The following is a 20053-nucleotide window of genomic DNA, read 5'->3' as shown; positions in this document are numbered from 1 at the left end:
GTTAATTTTCTAAAGATATCTTCCTCCATTGTAATTTATTGTTGGTAAAAAGCAGATGCATTCCTTATTTTGTTTGTACAGCAAAATTTTTTTTTAAAATATATGAATAGATTTAACTCACTGCCAAGGTTTCAGGTATTAGATTGACTACTTTACAAATCAAGATGTGAGCTAAAGACAGATTATTACAAAACCATTTTAACACACCAAACATTTTTCTCAGCAAATGTTTTTGTCACTTATTTACTGTTACATTGCAATACAACATGTAGTAGCTGAGTTGTAATTATTTAAAGAAATAAAAATAATCTATATATTTTTCAGAACATCAGAAATATTTAATATGCTTAATATGAGACCTAGAGAATAACTAAGAAAAAGCTCAGTTTACGAGAGATTTCCCATGTCTATACATTTTTATTGAACACAGAACATAATATAACTTGTGTTTGACTCCAGCTGATGATGATCAAAGTTAAAAGGGACAAGGACAGCACAAATATCTGTAACTCTAGGCAAGTCGGAGAATTCTAATAACTCGGGAGATTACAAAACTTAATAGAAAAATGAAAATGACTTTGGAAATTCAACTTCCTTTTTTTTCCCAAGGAGTAGCCAAGGAGTAAATTATGTAGGAAACCTTTTTTTTACTCTGAAACACCAAGTAAAATTATGAAAATATTAAAATTCTTGATTTATTTTAGTCATTACTGTAATGTTTTATTATATAAAACCCTACCTAATTCTCTAATAGCCTATGAATTAAAAAGAAAAAAAAAAACCACAAAAATACAAGCTTTCAGATGAGGGAAGAATTATTTAAGTTAAAGCCAAACCAACTGCTAATAGATTTTGTCAGTGTATTTTCTTGACCATCAACAGCTCTTCCAAATAAAATGTAGGAATGGTGTTGGAACATCAAGTTACTAAAAATTGCAATAGTTCAAGATTTTATAATATCCATAATAATAAGTGTTATCCTGTCTTTTGCATTACTCCATACTTTTTAAAATCTCTTTTGACAACTTCTTTTCATAGTAGTGGGGAGTCTAGACTACTGTTTTAAGTTTCAAATCAGATGTAGACAGCTGAAGTATCTCATTTTTTTGGTATGCAATGATAAGCAAACATAAGCCAGCATTTTGAGCAATATTTTATTATTTGAATATAAAATTAAACTATTCTGAGAATACTGACTCTTCATTTTGTTTACCAGTTACTAAATATATTATAACTAATTTTCCTGGGGATTAATGCAACATATGTGACATCTACAAAACAAAATCTATTGTACTAAATGGATGAAAATTCTAACTGCAAAGAAGATAGCACACATTAGAAGTTATTGCCACAAAGTTTTCAGTCACCACATTATATTCTATGTAGATATCAGAATATAAAGCTATACAATTCAACATCTTTTTGATGAATATATACAGATTCCTTACACTTGGCAAAGACTCTTAGAATTTTTTCTTACAAGATTTCTTCAGGTTTTTTCTCACCCCCAGATTTCCTTTTTTTGCATGTGTGTTTTCACTTAAATAGAATATGTGCCGGTCATGAAATGACTACTAATATTTCTTCAGATTTTCTTATGAAAGAATGAAATTGAACTTACCAAGAGAAGGGACAGAGGTCCTTATCAAATTATTTCCCTGTCACCCAGATTAATAAGATTGTCTGCCTCCCTAAAAACTAAGAAATCATGAAGATATCAACATTTCTCTGTACATCTCACAGATGATCATTATAGGGACATCTGTAAAACTAAGAACAGTTGATTCCATTTCTATTATTTCCTCTTTGGTGAAGATCTGTGCTTCATTTATTCCCATTAAATGTGTGGCAGAAAACCTCTAGTAGAATTCAAAAAAAATTGATTATCATATTTTTTTATCAGAAAACAAAATCTGCATTGTAAACAGACCAATTTGTTCAGAATTACTAATTTTCCTTTATTGTGTTATCATAAAAATTCTAAATCCAGTTGATTATGTAACCTGTGATAATTAGGGGTAGCTTCTTGACCTCAGCTGTTGTACAGTGCAGATTTTCCAGGGGTCAAAGCTGCCACCTGGGAATCTTTAGTTTCGGCTCAGATAAACCTCATGTTCAGATTTAAGGTTCTTAGGGATTTGGCAATACAAGGCCTCCCTCTTTAGTTGTGGAGAAGAATAAGGTATTAATCTACTGATCATAGCTTTTTCCTATGTTTGAATATTGTATGATACTCTATAACTTGATCAAATTATTTGCTTTGTGTGCTATGACTGGGTTAATAAAGGCCTACATTTAAAATTTGAAGAAGTCTGTAATTGAAGTTCTATCCTTTAAAATGTATTGTGACTCCCAGACTGCTTAATAATTCTTTTTTTGTTTGTGGTTTGGTACCATGAAGTTCAAAACTTGCTAATTATTCACTGAATTCAGCACATGGAAATTGAAAATCAGGAACAAAAGAGAAATTATTGTCCTATGGTACCTTTCTTGTTTCAGTTATTCATCTGTTGCACCTACCATTCTGGAAAACGTAACAATTCTTTTGTACTTTCCATAGATTTTTTGCTCAAAATACAAGATATTCTTCCTAACTGTATGAGAGGAGAGAGAAAAAAAAAAAAGGAAAGGGAGAAGAAAGAGAAGAAAAAAAGCAAGTGACAGTCTTTTCTTAGAGTTGCCGAGCTGTAGATGGTAGATTACATTTTGTATATCTAAATTGCATTTTGTACATCTACAGAATAGTTACTGGTACGTAAGCATAGCACAGTCAGTACTAATTAGCTTGCTAAGAATGTCTTGGTAGTGTCCTGGCAACTCTGGCAGAGCTGAATAAACTCTTAAGCAGCATGATGAAGGAAAGGGCTAACCCATTTTGGACTGACGTACACATAACGTTTACAAATGAACTGAGTACTTGGAAAAACTGTATCATGCTGAGTTGAGGTAGATTTATTGCTCATGACATCCAGTGATTAATGAAAGAGTTGCTTCTCGCCTTTCTTGAACAGATGCTCAAGGAGAATACATAGAGACTACTCTTATTTTGTGAACAAACACAATTACTATTCTTGCAGTTGAGCATTATCTACTCTTTGTGACTTTCCACAGATGACATAAAGAGGTGAAAAAAGATATTCCGTTGCCTTCTTTGCTGGTCACACATAGATACAAAGTTTATTATTCAGAGTAGTTTATAATTCTCTGACATTCTTGAGTGCCGGTGGGAAGTTCAGGGGAAAAGTCCATTTTTGCTGACTTACTAGAAACTACAGCTATCTTCTCATCCCAAACCAAAGAAATAGAGTATAAGGATAATTTATGTTTTCTATATGAAGCAATTTATAGCAAAACTCATCATTAACCCAGTCTTTTCAATGGGACATCCTGGATTAAGATCTTAAATTTTAAGAGGCTTCACTGACATCTTTTTTTTTCAGCCTTTCCATTCCCCTATTATAACATCTGCCAAACACTATGTTGTTTCAGCCTAGTTGTTGAGCTTCACAATCCACTGAGAAATTCCTAAAATCCTAATTCTCTCCTTCTTTTTTTTTTTTGCTCAAACTAGAGAAAAATAGCATTTGAAAATGATGTAGTTGTTTGGACCTTCTTTTGTTTCCTTCTTGTTTAACATAATGTAGTTTACAAAAGGAACATTTTGGTTTTTTCAGTTTTGGTTGGTTGATTTATTTATCATTTACAGGCTTCCTTTAATGAGTACTTTTTAATTATTATCATTTATATCTGCAAGGAAGAAAAGAGTCTTCTTTAGTCTGTTTTATTTTTTTAATTAAGGCTTTGATTTCTTCAGGCTGTTGGTGGCCCAGTTTCACCACAGCCAGAAAATCATTCACATTTACCAATTAAGATATTAATAAGGTTTAAATTAAGAGTTAAAGCAGCCAATCTTGTGATTTTACTTAAGATGGATGTGATTAGTAAACTCAGTATCTCTTACCTTCTTTCCATATTCTGGCATAATATACCATAAACACGAAAACTGCTTTGGTTTCAATAAATACCAATGGCAAAAATCTGATCTACGAATTCTTGTTAGTTGAGGACAAAATTCCTGACACAAAACTGAGACAATATTTGAGGCTTCTGATGGTGTTATGATCTGATTATAAGAGATATCTCTGCCTGAATTGAGTGGCAAATGAGACCATATGCCAAAGTCAATAGTATGAATTTTATTAAACAGTAAATGTGAGGTAGAGAGAAAGAAAGAACTAGGAGGAGGGAAGGGAAGTGAAAGAGAGATTAAGTAGAAGGATATCACCAGCATAAGGATTCCTGTGGCATCCTGCTAGTCCTTCTTCACCCTGCACTGGAGCATGTCCAGAGAAAATCAACAAAGCTGGTGAAGGGTCTGGAGCACAAGTCTTATGAGGAGCAACTGAGGGAGCTGGGATTTTTCAGTCCAGGGAAGAGGAGGCTCAGGGGAGATGAGATTGTAGCCAGGTGGGGGTTGCTCTCTTCTCACAAGCAACAAGTGACAGAACAAGAAGACATGGTGTCAAGTTAGTCCAGAGAATGTTTAGACTGAACCAGAGGAAAAATGTCTTCACTGAAAAGGAAGACATTGGAACAGGCTGCCCAGGAAAGTGGTAGAATCATCTCTGGAAGTGCTCAAAAGGCATGTGGATTTGGCACTTGGGGACACGGTTTAGCGGTGAACATGGCAGTACTAAGGTATCTGTTGCACCCAATCTTACAGTCTTTTCCAGCCTTAACAATTCTCCGACTTTAAGTCTTCCCCAACAAGCCAGTTTTAGAGACACTATTAATGATCTGCAATTCACTGAGTTAATGCAACAGGAGAGATACTTATTTAACATTCAATTTAACTTTCTGTACTATGATTACTTTCTATTCTACAGTTAGCAACAGCCATCCACTGGGCAACATTAATTTACATCTCAGGGGGAAAATAAAAAAAAAGATTAAATGTATGCAAAGAAGAGCAAAGAAACAATTCTACTAGTATGTATGAGAGCTACTCAAGGGGAAAAGGATTTTCATTGAAGGGATAGTATTAGGGTTTTATTAGTGATCATACCTGTCATTGTTGCTGCAATTTGAGAAAACAAATATTTGAGGGCCAAAATGAGTAAAAATTTTCACATCAGTAATACTGCATTTAATTTTATGACATATGTTCACATATTTATTCTTGCCAGTAACCCAAATATTTATTAATAATACTCAAAGTGATATTTCTGGTGATAACTCTACATACAAATAACTTTAAAAAATAAATTCTAGGTTTTTACCCTGTATTCTCAGTACTCAAATCAGTGAAATATGCTAGTGATGCACTTGTGTTATAAAATAGTGTGACTGCTAATATATTGGCATTTTAAATTCCCAGGAAATTGTTCAAAACAGGGTCATTTTTCATCAAATTGAAGGATTATCTCTCCCCAGGGATCAGCTCAGATGGGACTAGTCCTTTATTTACCATTTTCATCTTAAAAAGCAGTACAAGAAACAGTGATAACTCACACGTACAATGTGCCAAACAATCAAAATATTTTTATCTCCCTCCATGACAACAATCATAAAGATAGTATTGCAGCAAAGCATCAAAATTCAAATGATATCATCAGTCTGACAATATATTGAAAAACAATTTGTTGCCTATAGCAACAAATAGCTTTATTGAGTCCTATGTTGCCTTGGGGATGCACAAAGGAAAAAATTAAAGAACTATAAATTACAAGTGAACTAACTGGTAAAAGTGAAAATAGACTAAAAGTTAAATCTAATTTAAGATATAGTAGGTGCATTTATACTTACCTAAATCCCAAGTATCTTGCTACCAAGAAAGTTCCAAAAAGGTCAGATAAGTATATGTATTTCAGGAGCAGCCAACAGCGTGCCTTAGAAAGCTGATCTATAAAATACATAAAATCATGAAATTTGTATAAAACAGGTCACGAAACATTAAGCATACAGATCTGAGTTTTGCTGTATATGCAGTACAGGGAATTAGGGCCAAAGAAAAACAAGCCCATCCACAGTTTCAGAAATATACTACACTTACTGAGGTTAGCTTATTGACAACCATTAATGCTGCATTCACTTGCACATGGAAAAGAGAAAAAATATTCAGTTTCTAGAGTAAAGAACTTAGTACCCTCAAGTTTTACATACATTTCCTGAACAGTAAGTCCCAAGTTATTTATGGTGGAGGCTCTTTCAATGCTTTATCAAGAGTTGAAAGAGTTTTTGACCATTTTGACAGAAAGCCAAACAGGAATTATACAAAACTAAAATATAATAACTAATATTAGTATGCATTTGAGATCCTGAAATCTTTACTCCTTAAACTAAATGTGTGCATTGTTAAGCATAATTAAAGAACAGAGACTAAGAAATAATACTGGCTGTAATCAGAGGCTTTTTTGATTTTCCTTTCAGTGCTGCAGAACTTCTTCAGTCATAAATTTGTGATGTGACAGTTTCTCTAGGAAGTATTAGCTAAAGTGGTTAAAGCATTTATCAGTCTTTCTTTTGTACACCTATGGAATTTGGGAGCCAGAAGTCTTGTTGATTAGGATAAGCTAGAATAATCTGGAAAGTGCTGAAGTACTGTGAGCTTTCAGATCAACAAACGAAGCATATTGTGTGATATTCAGGATGTGGCAGGTGCTGAGGAGTACTCTTATAAATAGTAATTTGGAAGGTGGACATCTAAAGTCATCTAAGTTTATCAGATCCTACCAGGGAGAAAATGCAAATATAATAACTTTTCATTTTAAAAAGACCACCACTAGCTGGAAAAAAACACAAACAAACAACTGTTATTTCACACATTCTGGGCAATAATCTTTGGAACACATTTAAGAAAAAGTAGGAATTTTCTTGACTGATACAACATGATTGTCAGCACATATTATCAGAAACACTTTCTAGAAAACAGCTATTAATTAACAGGAATGCAGTCTGATCTGCAACTGTTTCTTCCTCCTACAGTAGGAATTTCTGCCATTACCTCTAGATTCACTTGGATAACATGACAGTAAAATACCAGGAACTTTCAAGTTTGAAAGGATACATCAATCAGTTAGAATAAGCATGTCTCAGTTAAGGAAGATAAGTCAGATTCTGATAACTTCAGAAACCATGTCCTTAATTAATTAATTATCCATTCTGTAGAAATTCAGTACTTCTAGGAAAGCTGTAGTCAGCTAGAAAGCAAGAGTAATTAAATATGGGAGTTATCAAAGAAGTGTTCCTTCACAAGTAGGTGTTTAACTATCATATTTCTGGAAAGTAGAAATGCTGGAAAACTCATTGTTTTTCTGAGAGTTTGCATATTGCATCATTTTTTGTTGTATACTTCATGATTTTAAGCTGACAACATGGACTCAAATTCCAATTCACAAGTTGAATCTCATTTCAAGTTTACAAAATTTCAGCTCTTGCAATCATTTAATGAACAAAAGTAATTACAATTATAAAAGAGAAGATAACTCTGATTGAGTGGATGAACTATCCATAGATCCTGTCAGGATGTCTTTTAACATTCTTTGCAGCCAGATATCTCTACAACAGATGTCAAAATTGTAAAAGAAATAGTCACTTGAGGCTTGAGCTGTCTGCACTTCAACAGCCCAATTAAAGACTTGAGATTCAACCAGGGGCATTAATGATTACATGTGACTGTGAATTGCTAGGAAATACCAGTCTGTAGGAAGAGGATAGCATATCACGGCAGCAGAGAAATTTGAAGCTAAGCTTTCTTCTAATTATTTTTGTAATTCTACACTGAACCACTTAAAGTACACTGCAATCAGCAGTACTGCGTTGCACGCAAAGATAAAGAGCTTCACCCACTGGATCCCAGGGGGATCCCAGGTGAGAACTTAGGGACGGTCCTGACACTTCCTCAATATAAGCTAGTGGCTAAGTATGTTGGTGACATTGGAAGCTGTGTCGTGGAAGGAGGAGGAAGAAAAGGAAGGTATAAGAGTCTTGAAACAACAACTAGGTAACTGCTTATCAGAGTTCTATATATTCAGCCATGCATGAGGGAGTCCAGTTAGAGACAAGAAGGTGGCATTGTAGTGGTTCCGTTACAGTAAGTACTTTCAATGGCATAAAAGGAATTACCTATTTACGAGTTGTTGCAGAAGTAATTATATGAAAAACAGCATATGCATTTGTCTTTTTATAGATATGCAGGATCTAATCCTATAGAATGCATGAGACATGTTAATGCTAAGAAGTGTGTATGTGGTCTGCAGATGTGTGACTCATTGGAAATACTTTCCTGACAAATAAAAGGCATTACAGGGAGATGGGAACTCTTTTTACTTTTGCTTGGAAAAACATACTTGTAGAGAGTTATAACATAAAAGAACTGTAACAAAATTTTGACTTGGTATTTAAAATCCAAGAAAGGTATCTGTGGAAAAAGCCAAACTCTCTAGACCTCTGAAAGATTTCCACAGTCTCTGTAGAAGTTTATGAAATCAAGTTTAAAATAACTTTAAAAATAACAGTGTAAAATAAACTAGCTTATATACAAGAGACGATAGCATGGTACTTTTGTTTTTACTCAAATATGACTTGAATGTATTTCCATCTTTACTTCAACATTTCAGTTTTTTAAACAACCCATTCTTCAGGATTGGAAGTTTCAATTTCTCTTCCTGTAGTCTTCAAAAGGACTTTTTGCCTAGAAATATTAGATAAAAAAGATCCTGTACTATTCCATGTGTAACAGGTAGTACACAAAGCCTCAAGGGTAAGAACTTAAGGTACACATAAAATACCCTTTCCAAATAGGATTTCTCCTTCTTAATTTCTGGCCTTAGCTTTAACTTAACTAACCTCTTATGCTTTGACATCCTTTAAAAATACTTATAACCAGTTATGTCTCTCTTTGGTGGCAGGGGAATATCTTATGTTATCTAACTTTTTGTCTGGGGTTCTATGATCTTACTGTAAGTTAACTTCATCCTCCTTTGTTTTTATTTCTTGTCAAAAGCTCAGTTAAACAGCTCATGTAAATTATTTATACATAATTTTAGAACTTTTTTCTTCATTTATCTGTTATACTTTATACTCAAATGAGAGAGCTCACTGTGACCCTGTATGCTCAGAACTGATCTACAAAGAACTTCTAGCCACATTAATTTTTCTTGGTCTCATCTGTTCTCTGCATTATTTTTTGGAATCTGTGTTGTGAGGAGGTCTTTTGCAGTTTATGTTGGTCCTTATATGTCTGCTCTGAAGTGTACATGTACATATTTTAAACTATTTGCTTTTGTCTGCAAAAAATCCCATTTTAAATAGAACTAGTTTGACTCAGTTGTTACCTCCTAAGCACTAGGAAATGTAGAAGGAAAAATGTCTAATAGGCTGCATAAAATTCAGCGTTTCTAGGTTGTATGTTTCCTTTCAAGTTTCCTTTCAAATTTCCTTTGATTATCCATTTAAAACTGCTTCTTTCTATAATTGTGTTTTTTACTTTGCTAACTAAATTTTGTGGCTTTGTTGTTGTTTGCTTTGGTTTTTTTTCAAATTCTGCTTACCATCATTAAACTAGAGAGCTCCTTCTTCTAACGTACATAAGACTTATGGACATTATTTCCTTCCTTTTCAGGGTCAAGTTAAAACTAAGATTTTAAGACAGATGTCCACTATTAAGGCAAGCTGTTTATTGAAGGTAGTGCCTATTTTTTTGTATAGTTTTTATAATTTATGCAAGTACTCGTTTTGCACAAAGCCAAATCAATTGGGCTCTTTCATTTGAGCAAGCTAAATCCCCCATCATTCAACAGAGCTGGAAAGCTGAAAAGTGCTATGAAAAACATAGCAGTGCATGAAAAACATGTCAGGAGTATAGATTTATATACACGTGTGCTAATTTACACATTTGTACCAACATTTATTTAAATCAACATTTTTCACACTTTATTCTGAGGAATTTCAGCTTTATTTGTAGCACTGGATTTGGATTTATCTGAATTATGACGTAAACTCAGAATCAGACAGTAATGGGAGAAGGATTCTGTGTTGTTTTGCTCTTAATTATTTTTATGTCATGCAGCTGTTTATTTCTCATTAGCGATGTGATCTGTAGCCACAATCTTGAAAAAAAAAGACTTTAAGACAAAGGGTGTACGAAAAATCTGATATGTCATTTTCTGGTTGTATCACAAAATCTGAAGATGTGCATGTCAGAACAGAAAGAAAAGAACAAGAAAACAAGAGAAATATGCTATTTCTGTGTAAATAAACTCAATAGACTACATTTTGATTTCCCATGATAGATTTGAATTGTTAGAATATATTTTTCATTTTAGAAAAGCAATATTAAGTTCCACTGTGTATTATGAATGAAAAGCTTTAAAATTATTTTTTTCTACTGCATTGAGTAAACATGAGGCTAGACTGGAGTTACAAGACTGGGAAACAGCATTTGCTATTAAAACCCTTTTCACTGTGTTGCTAATTCAAAATTGATTGTGAATGTGTTAAAAACCTACATATTTTTGCTTCTTGAAGCAAACTTGATATTCACTTTGTATCCAAATTAACCCTGGGGTAACAGAAGGCCTCAAGGCAAACTTTGTCAGCAAACTACTTTTTAACTACAGTTAATCATCTGATTGAAAATGTTCTATATTTAAAACAGCCTTGACTATCATTCTTCAAGTAGTACCACTATAATTACTTAGCATGTTCCACACACAGGCTCTTGCTCTCTCTCCAAGGTAGTTACTCAGTTTTATTGTTCTCTGTAGCTCATACTATATACAGATCTAAAAGAATAAAGAAAGCCATGTGGGGATTTAGCAGTGGGTTTAATGTTAATGGTTCATAACACTCCATATTCTCAGAAATTCACATTAAAATTCTGAGAGTGGCATAAGCAGTGTGCAGAATCTTTGAAGAAAGATACTGTTAAAGTAGGGGGCTAGGGAAGTTATCTAGAGGTGAAAAGTGCAACCAAGAAAGCATGTTCTGAGCAGAACTTTTGTAATATGACTGAAAAACCATATCATGAATTCAGCTCCAGTAACTGGAAGTACACTAAGGCTGTGTCTGACAATTGCGTAAAGTATTTTTTATTATTTCTGCCATGTTTCTGATTTTTTTCTTGTATTGCTAGCAAGTATACTGTTGCTACTGATTATGGTCTACAACTTTTACTTTAAAGTACAGGTTTATATTTGTGCAATGGCATAAGGCATATTTTCATCCATATTTTGATTTTTGTGTTTCTAACTGATCACAGCAGAGCCATTACTAATTTATGAAGTTGTAAGAATGCCTAAAATGGTGTGTTGCCCACTTTTGGTTGTGTTTACCTCAATTACTTTAATCCTTCCTTCATAAAATCTGCTTTTAATTTTACCAATATCAATGTAAACAGAAAAACACAGATTGAGATTTAAAATCTGTCATCTTTCCTTCATAAAGAGTCATGAAAAGTAATATATCTTACTGTCCTAATTATTAATTGCTATGTTGTTCTCTGTTCCTGCTACCAGAAGTTACAGACATCTACATTAAGTTTGGAGTTCTCATTTCCCTGAGAATAGGCCAGAGCTAACTGGTTTTTGTTTCATGCCATTAAAAAATTACTTTCTTAAAAACTCAAAAAATTGTGACAGAAATCAGCAAGAAAGCTCACAGATGGTAAAACCAAAAGCTGATATTCATTATAGGAATCAAAGAAAAACAAAATCATGAAAGCCTAGCTGTTTGATTCCTCCTCTCTTTTTGTTCCAGTCCAGGCTTTTTGGTTGACTCTCTGAGGTGCTAATCCTCAGTGCTGAATTTTTCAGGACTGGAGGGAGTCAAGACTACCTTTCTCTTGGCTCTTCAAGGAACTCTACCTCAATACGGTGCTGTTAGGCAGGCAAGTATAAACCTGTCAGCAGATTTAGAAGCCCCAGATTTCTCACTTCTGGTAGCACTTTAATCAGATCAAAGATCTAAACTCATCTTCCATTTTTTATTTCACTGTCAGACCTATACTTTAGTGTCTCTGTAAAATTATTTTGTGTCAGAAATGAACCTTTTTCTTTTCTATGGTCATCCTAAAGCAGACTGTCTATTCTTTTCCATATCACTTGCAGTATGATCAACAGATTGTTAAAAAACATTATTCCTTTGCTGAAATGTAGGAAGTAATCTTCCTTACATGTATGTGAAAGTCACTAAGAACACCTATTGTCAAGTAAAACAGAGCAAACAGCACAAATGTAATCAGGTAACATTGCTCTGTTCTGGTCTGGCAGCTTGTTAAAAGAGAACAGTTTATTCACTATACATCCAATTATTTGGCCTCACTCGTCACCAGTAAAATTCCCACTTGGTGGACTAGAATATAAGTGACATCAATAAGTACAACAGGTAATTGTTATTCTGCAACAGTTATATATAAAATAGGCATAAATATAAATATTACTGGATACTGTAATTGATCAAAAATAGGTGGCATGATTTTGTAGAATTCTGGAGCAGTACATACACCAGAACTCACATCAATTAACTGAAGGGGGGATTATTGAAAGATGAAGGTGCACAGTTTTTACTGGTATGGTAGAATGGTGACTGAGATTCAAAACAGAGTCCAAAGTTCTGTACTCCATTATAAGGAATGCTGTGGACAGTATTTACAGGTGTTTTGACATTTTCCCTCAACAGAGTCTAATTTAATTATGAATGCAAATGTTTATAATTTAAAAATCTGAAAATCACCTATATTTATTATTGTATAACACTGGTATTTCCCATGCTTTGTGTTATTCTACACTGCCTTGTCCACTGGTGTGACCTTCCTTTTGACAGTTTGTGATCTAACTATGCATGCAGGTGAGCACCATTTAAAATGTATCAGTCACTGTCATTTTAACTCTAGTATTATCCTACTTTTTGAAGCAATTAATATAATTAGTACTTTCCAGTCTGTTTTAATAAGGAACACAATTTAAAGAAGGAAAAGTATTCATTAAATGGAGCATTGAGTTTTTTCACAGTGGAAGACCAAAGAAATAATATATTGGTTTTCTTGTTAAAAAAAGTATTTTTAAAAAAAATATACATATCATTCTGTTTGAAGAAGCCCTCAATATTAAAAAAGCAAAGTGGAAAGGCAAGTCTTTACAAAAATACAAGTTTAAATTTTGGAACATTGTACAAGGAACCTTTTCCAATACACTGACTTACAATATAAAATCACAGAATCATAGAATGGTTTGGGTTGGAAAGGACCTTGAAGATCATCTATCTCCAACCACCTTACCATGGACAGGGGTGCCTTCCACTACACCAGGTTGCTCAAAGCCCCATCCAACCTGGCCTTGAACACTGCCAGGGATGGGACATTCATAGTTTCTCTGGGCAACCTATTCCAGGGTCTCACCACTCTTAGAGTGAATGATTTCTCCCATATATCTAAACTAAATTGCCTCTTTTCCAGTATGAACCCATTACTCCTTGTCCTACCAGTACAGTTCCTGAGGAAGAGTCGTTCTCCAGCTTCCCTGTAGGCTCCCTTCAGATACTGGACGGCTGTTTTGAGGTCTCCACTGCTCTTCTCCAGGTTGAACAGCCCCAACTTTCTCAGCCTGCCTTCATAAGGGAGGTGCTCTCCTTTCCTTCTCAACTTCATGGTTCCCCTCTGGACTCGCTCCAACAGTTCAATGCCCTTTTTATGTTGGAGCACCAGAACTGTATGCAGTATTAGAGGTGGGGTCTCATGAGAACTGAGTAGAGGGGGAATCACAGGGATCCTCTCCAGTATAATTTCTTATGGAAGGAAAACCAGTTTCAGAGTTTACCTAAACGGATCAGTCTATTTTAATTTACTGCCTTCTATAAACCCTTTTTCCACTATCTAAAAGATCCGTAATAAAAAGTAGACCACACCGTAACTTTACCTAGATTTTGCATCTAGAATTTATTTGATGGCTCATTTTCCTGCTTATTTAGCCTTTTAAAGGTAAAAGGTCTTTGGGACAGTCACCAAGACTTGCTCATTCATTTTAACCCAACCCATATTACTATATATTGGAGACTAATATCCACTAACACTAGCATGCCTGTTCCAGAACTGCTTTTAACAAACGAAAACACACAAGCCTTAAAAAAACCTGGTTGGAAATCTCGTTAACAATTTGTTTGACAAAACAAGGTTCTATTTTAATATACAAAGTCTCCCTTCCTTCTAGTGACTGTATTGGCAAAAAGCTGCACAAGCACATGAGGAGCAGATGGAAAACATGCTAGCACTGCAGTACTCTTAATACTTTAATTTCATTATGTGCCTCTGCACCTATTTTTTCACAGTTTTTATCAGACTTCCTCTTTCAGAAAAAAAATAATTATATGAATGACTTAGCTCATTTAATCAGCAGCTTTGTGAAGAACAGATTTGCAAATTAGTTTGAATTGAGGTAGCAAGGCAGGCAGGTGCCTCCATGTTGGGAGCTATTGAACTTCCCTGAACCCAGTCAGTTCATTCCTGGAATGCCTCCATGCTTTAATAGATATTAAAGCTGAACAGGATCTATATAAGTCATCTGTCCCTCTCCTTGCCAATATAAGTAGCTATCTGTACAATAAATATAACTGATCAAGCCTAGATTTTAAAAACCCAGGTCATGAATATTTCATTCTCTATTGAGAGAGTATTCTTCACCTCAGTTATTCCTTGGAGTTTGTGTTAAATTTTATGTAGAACCCAAATGTTTTCTTCTCTTACTTTAATGGTACTATATCTGTCTATTGGACCTTTCCTCCAGATTTGAAAAAGACTGAAATGCTAAACTCAATGGCAAGAGTCTCCCTGATATAAAAATGACCATGAATTTACCTTCCGTTTAGTCTGCTAAGTGACTACTTCCTCTTACTCACTGTATCAAATCACACATTCAGAGAAAACAGTTTTCCTGATTTCTGGAATAGTAGATAGGTCCTCCCACCAAAAAAAAATATTCTAGTGTTGGGAATAGGTCTCTCTTGTACTACCCAACATGTTCTCATGCAAACATCCCAAACTGACCTATGACTGATAATGGTTTCTACTCAATAGCTAAAGATTAATGGACTGCACATCAAATAATGCCATTTGGGATATAACAGCCACTCTACAGCCTAACTAAAGAGTCAATACTAAAATAAGATGGTAACTTCTGATTTGCATTACATATATTTAATGACAAAAGAAATTTGTTTTTCTTTCAATCAATGATTATGGTCCTACAGTGGTATAAGAACAAAGCTAATTCTATTAAATTTTACTAAAATTTGCAAAAGAATTAAATTTAAGTAGTGTATGTATAAAATATACTACAATTTTTCACAGTATTATACCTTCTCTTTACACTGATTTTGCCCTTATTTTTTTAACAAGTTTCTCTCATGTAGCAAGTATCTTTGAATAATTTTTTCTTTCTACAAAGCTTATGATTTTTATTTTATTTCTTTCTTTCATCCCCTTTCTTTCATAGTAGGAAAGCCACTATTACTGCATGTAGCCTAAAAAAGTATTTTTCTAACAGCACTTTTCAGTTTTGCGCAGGGAATATCTTTTTGTCTCTATGACAATACTAGTATGTCAGTTAGCTTTAATATCCTTAAAAAGGCAGGTAAATTCATTAATAAATTGTTCATAACATGTTCTAAGCCATGCATTTTTCAATATCAATGGTAGTATTCCTCCAAGAATTCTTTAAAACTTCCCATTTTTTCTACATAATCTAAATTCTAGTAACAAGAGTTTCAGATTACTAAAAACATGTATTTTCATATAATGCACTCTCTTTAGGGAGAATGGGAAAAAGCATCAGTTGACTTTAGGAAGTTTTCTTGTTGTACATTTTTTATGTTATCTGAAATAATAATTATTTGTTCCTCTAGAGCATATTAGTTCCAAGGAGAAGACTCTAGGGGGTTTTATTTTGATTTGGGGGATTTTTTTTTCAGGGGAGGGAGTCAGGTATGGTAGTGTTGGTTTGTATGGGTTTTTTCCTGGATTTCATTTCTAGGGCATACAGGTAGAAGTATGTGGACAAATCAGGAGAGGAATTAAGCCTTGAAAAAAAAAAAATAATTGTACATATGTTATTGTTCAATTTAACTATCTAAAATACAGATAAAAATATAAAATATGTTTTATTACACACACAAACACATACATACACATATATATGTACAAGTGTATGTGTGTATTTTTATATATATATGTGTATATATATGTATATTTTGAATTTTTCTGCTCTGGTTAAATAAAGTGGTATTATCTGAATATCCAGACAGACAGCTAGTATGTAGTCATTTACAAAAATGCTGTCATAGCTGTTAAAAAAAAAGCACCTTTGAAAACTGTCCCTGAAGGGATTCAACTGTGAAGATTTGTGTCATGAGGACATCCAAAGAAAGCTGAAGTGGCTTATAAAAATCATTACGTATCCACCCATTGACCTACAAGTTAAATTTTATAGTCAGTGTTATTTTTATAATAAGGTGAAGAATTCAATTATATTTGAAAACTCCTGTTAACATGTAGGCGAATAGACAAAAGAAACTCAGCACATCACTTTTATGGACAGATATTAACCTTCACAGATCACTGAGTATATCCAGACTCTATAATTGTGTTTGCTAAAAACAAAGACTCCTAAGCTTCTTTCAGATGACTCAGCAGAAGTGTATTTTTTTTAATGACACTATATTGATCTTAACTGTATATCCTTCAAGAAAATCTGTGTGTCAGGTAAACTTTGACCTGAATTTTCAATGACAGTAGAAAAAAAGTATATTCTTGTTTTCTTCCCGGATTTAGAAAGAGATTTAGCAGTGTGTCTACTGTTTACAAGAAAAAATAATAAATCCAGGGATAAAATGCCGTTTTCAATGTTGCTGCAATGACTGAAAAATGCATTCCAAACTCCTGGAGAGCACCTTAAAAGTTTCATGAAATGTATGAGATAGTGATGTATTTTCTAAACACATATATGTTACAAAGTAATAGAAAAAATAAAAGAGAGAGAAATGCAAGCTAGGATTTTTTTTCTGGTTTTCTTTTGGTTTTAGCTTTTTTAGGGGGGAGGGAGGAAGGGGTTGGTCGTTTATTCCTGGTGGTTTTAATTTTTTTTGTACTAGAAAACCTTTATCTATGTTTTCCAGAAACTGGTTTGCAGAACACTTTCAAGCTTGGCATTTGTCTTCCTCTTGACTTAACCCTGAACATCAGACCCTATATCTATTAATTCACAGAATTTTTTCTACTTGGATACAACATTTATGCCAAAGAGAAGTCACACAAATTAGATGCCCTATTTTTCTAGTTTCCAAAGATGCATCTGGTATATAAAGCCTACCTACCAAACACCAACTATTGAACTCATCGTGAAACACAGCAGTCACTGCCACTTGCAGGTTCTTTGATCCTGCATTCTACAGAGTACCTACTGAGGAAGTAGCATCCAGTTCCCTCAGAACCTCAAGGCTTTAAAAGTACAGGTAACATGTCCTCACTGCTGCCAAGTAGACATAGTGGAAACCACTGTCCTTACTGAATTTCTACCAAGAATTCAAGATAATGGAATCATAGAATCATTTATGTTGGAAAAGACCTCCAAGATCATCAAGTCCAATCATAAACATGGCATTGCCAAGTCCACCACTAAACCATCTGTAAATGTCACAGCTTTTTGCCTTTTAAATACCTCCAAGGACAGTGACTCAACCACTTCCCTGGACAATCCTTCCCATCCTTAACAACCCTCCAGGGAAGACATTTTCCTAATATCCAATTTAAACCTCCCCTGGCACTACTTGAGACCATATCCTCTTGACCAATCACTTTTTACTTGGAAAAGAGACTGAACACTTTCATTTAAAGAAAAGGAAAAAAACCCCTAGCCTTATAACATATAAAATCTCATGCATGGAATCCTACCCCAAAAAAAGCATTAAAACATTATTATTTTCATAAAATCAAAACTGATTTTATAGGAGGCAGAGGTAATTGAGGTGTCAAAAAAGTAATCTTTAGCTTACTTTAAGATATTGACTACAGAAAAAGAGGCGTACTTTTTTATGTACTCATCCATATTATGAGACTTTTATAATAGTTTTTCCCTTGTTTTATGTAAGGATATGATTGGCACTGAGAGATATGATGTGAGGAGGTCAGAGAGGTCTGACTAGGCTGAACATAACTCTTCATCCAGGTTACTGCTGGTAGCCAGAATTGGAAGAATCACTTCAAGTGTTTCTCCTTGATCCTTTCTCTCTCTGCCATGTGTTTTTTGTTGTATGCTGCTACCTAGCATCCAGCCACTGCTTCAACAGAAGTCCACACTTAAGATCTGGATAAATTAGCAATGCGAAGAAACTGAATAAATAGCTTCAGTCCTGTATCCAAAATTCCAGGCATCAATCCAAAAACATTCAATGGAGAATGTCACTATCTTTTTATTTGGGAAGCAAAAACAGTAACATCTTTCTTCATTCTAGCTCGTAGCAAAAGTTTGCTTGCAATCCAAAAATGTTCAGAGAAGTTTTAAATTAAATAAAAACCTTACACTGTACATTAGTTGATTTTTAGAACAGCTAAAATATTCACAGTGTTTTTGAAACATCCCTTTCATTAAGAAAGGAAAGCTGAAAAATAAAACCTTAATCAAATTAAAAAAAAAAAAATACATCATACTCTGTATATTATAGTGAGTGTTAAGGAAACTTCCTTCTCTGACCATTGAGAAGCCACGCTGGCAGTCACACTCCCACCACCAGAGCCTTTCCCTGCTGGCACTGAAGGCCCTTCACTGGGTGGCTTCAGCTGGTGGCTCCAGTGACCAGACAGGTGCCACTCTTGACTCCCTACACACCCCACTCTGAGACCAGGTTTCCTTACTTGTTCGATTCCAGGTTTTCCTAAGGCACAGTAACAAACAGCTGGAGCTGGTGCCTCCCAGGAGGGATCCCCACTGAAGGAATGTCTGGGGTTTTATACCCTCACAGTCCAACCACACAAATTCTTGTCTCTTCCTCCTGAATCCTTGGCTCCTGACATATCTTCCCTTGTGAGTGAGGAGCCAGCAGGAAGGGGTGGAGCTTCCCTAGTTGCTGAGTGACTGGTTATAAGAGGCCTCTAGGAAGTATGGCAAACAGGAGCAGGCAAACAGGGGTGCGGTATGTTTCTGGGGTGTGGCCATGGCAGTTTGCGCAGGTAGGGCTTTAGGTTTTCTTTCTGCTAGTAAGGGTTGCTGTGTGTTGTTCGAGGTGTGTCTGTTGGCTGGCTGGTTTTGCGGTTTCTGTTAGTAATGGTCTCAACACGGTCAAAAACTGTAGTTTGTACAAGTGTACGTGGCCAGGTGGAGCACTCCAAAAAGGATACATCTGTGCAGACCCACTCCTGCCTGGAATATTTGAGCTTATCGGTGGTTTTGGGGATGTTGGAGGAGGCTTGCCTGCAGTGTGAACAGGTGAATGACCTCCTTTCACTGATGGCAGAGCTTAGGGAGGAAGTTGAAAGATTAAGGAGTATCAGGGAAAGTGGAAGGGAAATAGATTGGTGGAGCTCAGCCCTTTCATCTTTAAAGGAGACACACCAGGAGTCAGAGGGCCCATATGCCTTCCACTCTCAGGCAATAGACAAGCACCTGGAAGATGAAGGGGAGTGGAAATGGGTCCCTGCTCGGGGAGGTAGTAATAAAAATTCCTCCCATCCCCTAGTCAGGTGTCACTTCAGAATAGGTATGAGGCCCTGCATCTAGAGAGCCAGTGTCAGAGACTGAAATATCAGACACACCAGGAGTCAGAGGGCCCATATGCCTTCCACTCTCAGGCAATAGACAAGCACCTGGAAGATGAAGGGGAGTGGAAATGGGTCCCTGCTCGGGGAGGTAGTAATAAAAATTCCTCCCATCCCCTAGTCAGGTGTCACTTCAGAATAGGTATGAGGCCCTGCATCTAGAGAGCCAGTGTCAGAGACTGAAATATCATATTTTATGACTTAAACATTTTCTTAAAGGACTTTTAAAACTGTATTACAAAAGCTGCAGAGAAG

The sequence above is a fragment of the Corvus brachyrhynchos genome, unplaced genomic scaffold (genome assembly GCF_000691975.1).
Source record: "Corvus brachyrhynchos isolate BGI_N302 unplaced genomic scaffold, ASM69197v1 scaffold17, whole genome shotgun sequence".
NCBI classification, from domain to species: Eukaryota; Metazoa; Chordata; class Aves; order Passeriformes; family Corvidae; genus Corvus; species Corvus brachyrhynchos.
The sequence above is the reverse complement of the archived record's forward strand: the minus strand, read 5'-3'. Positions refer to the sequence as shown.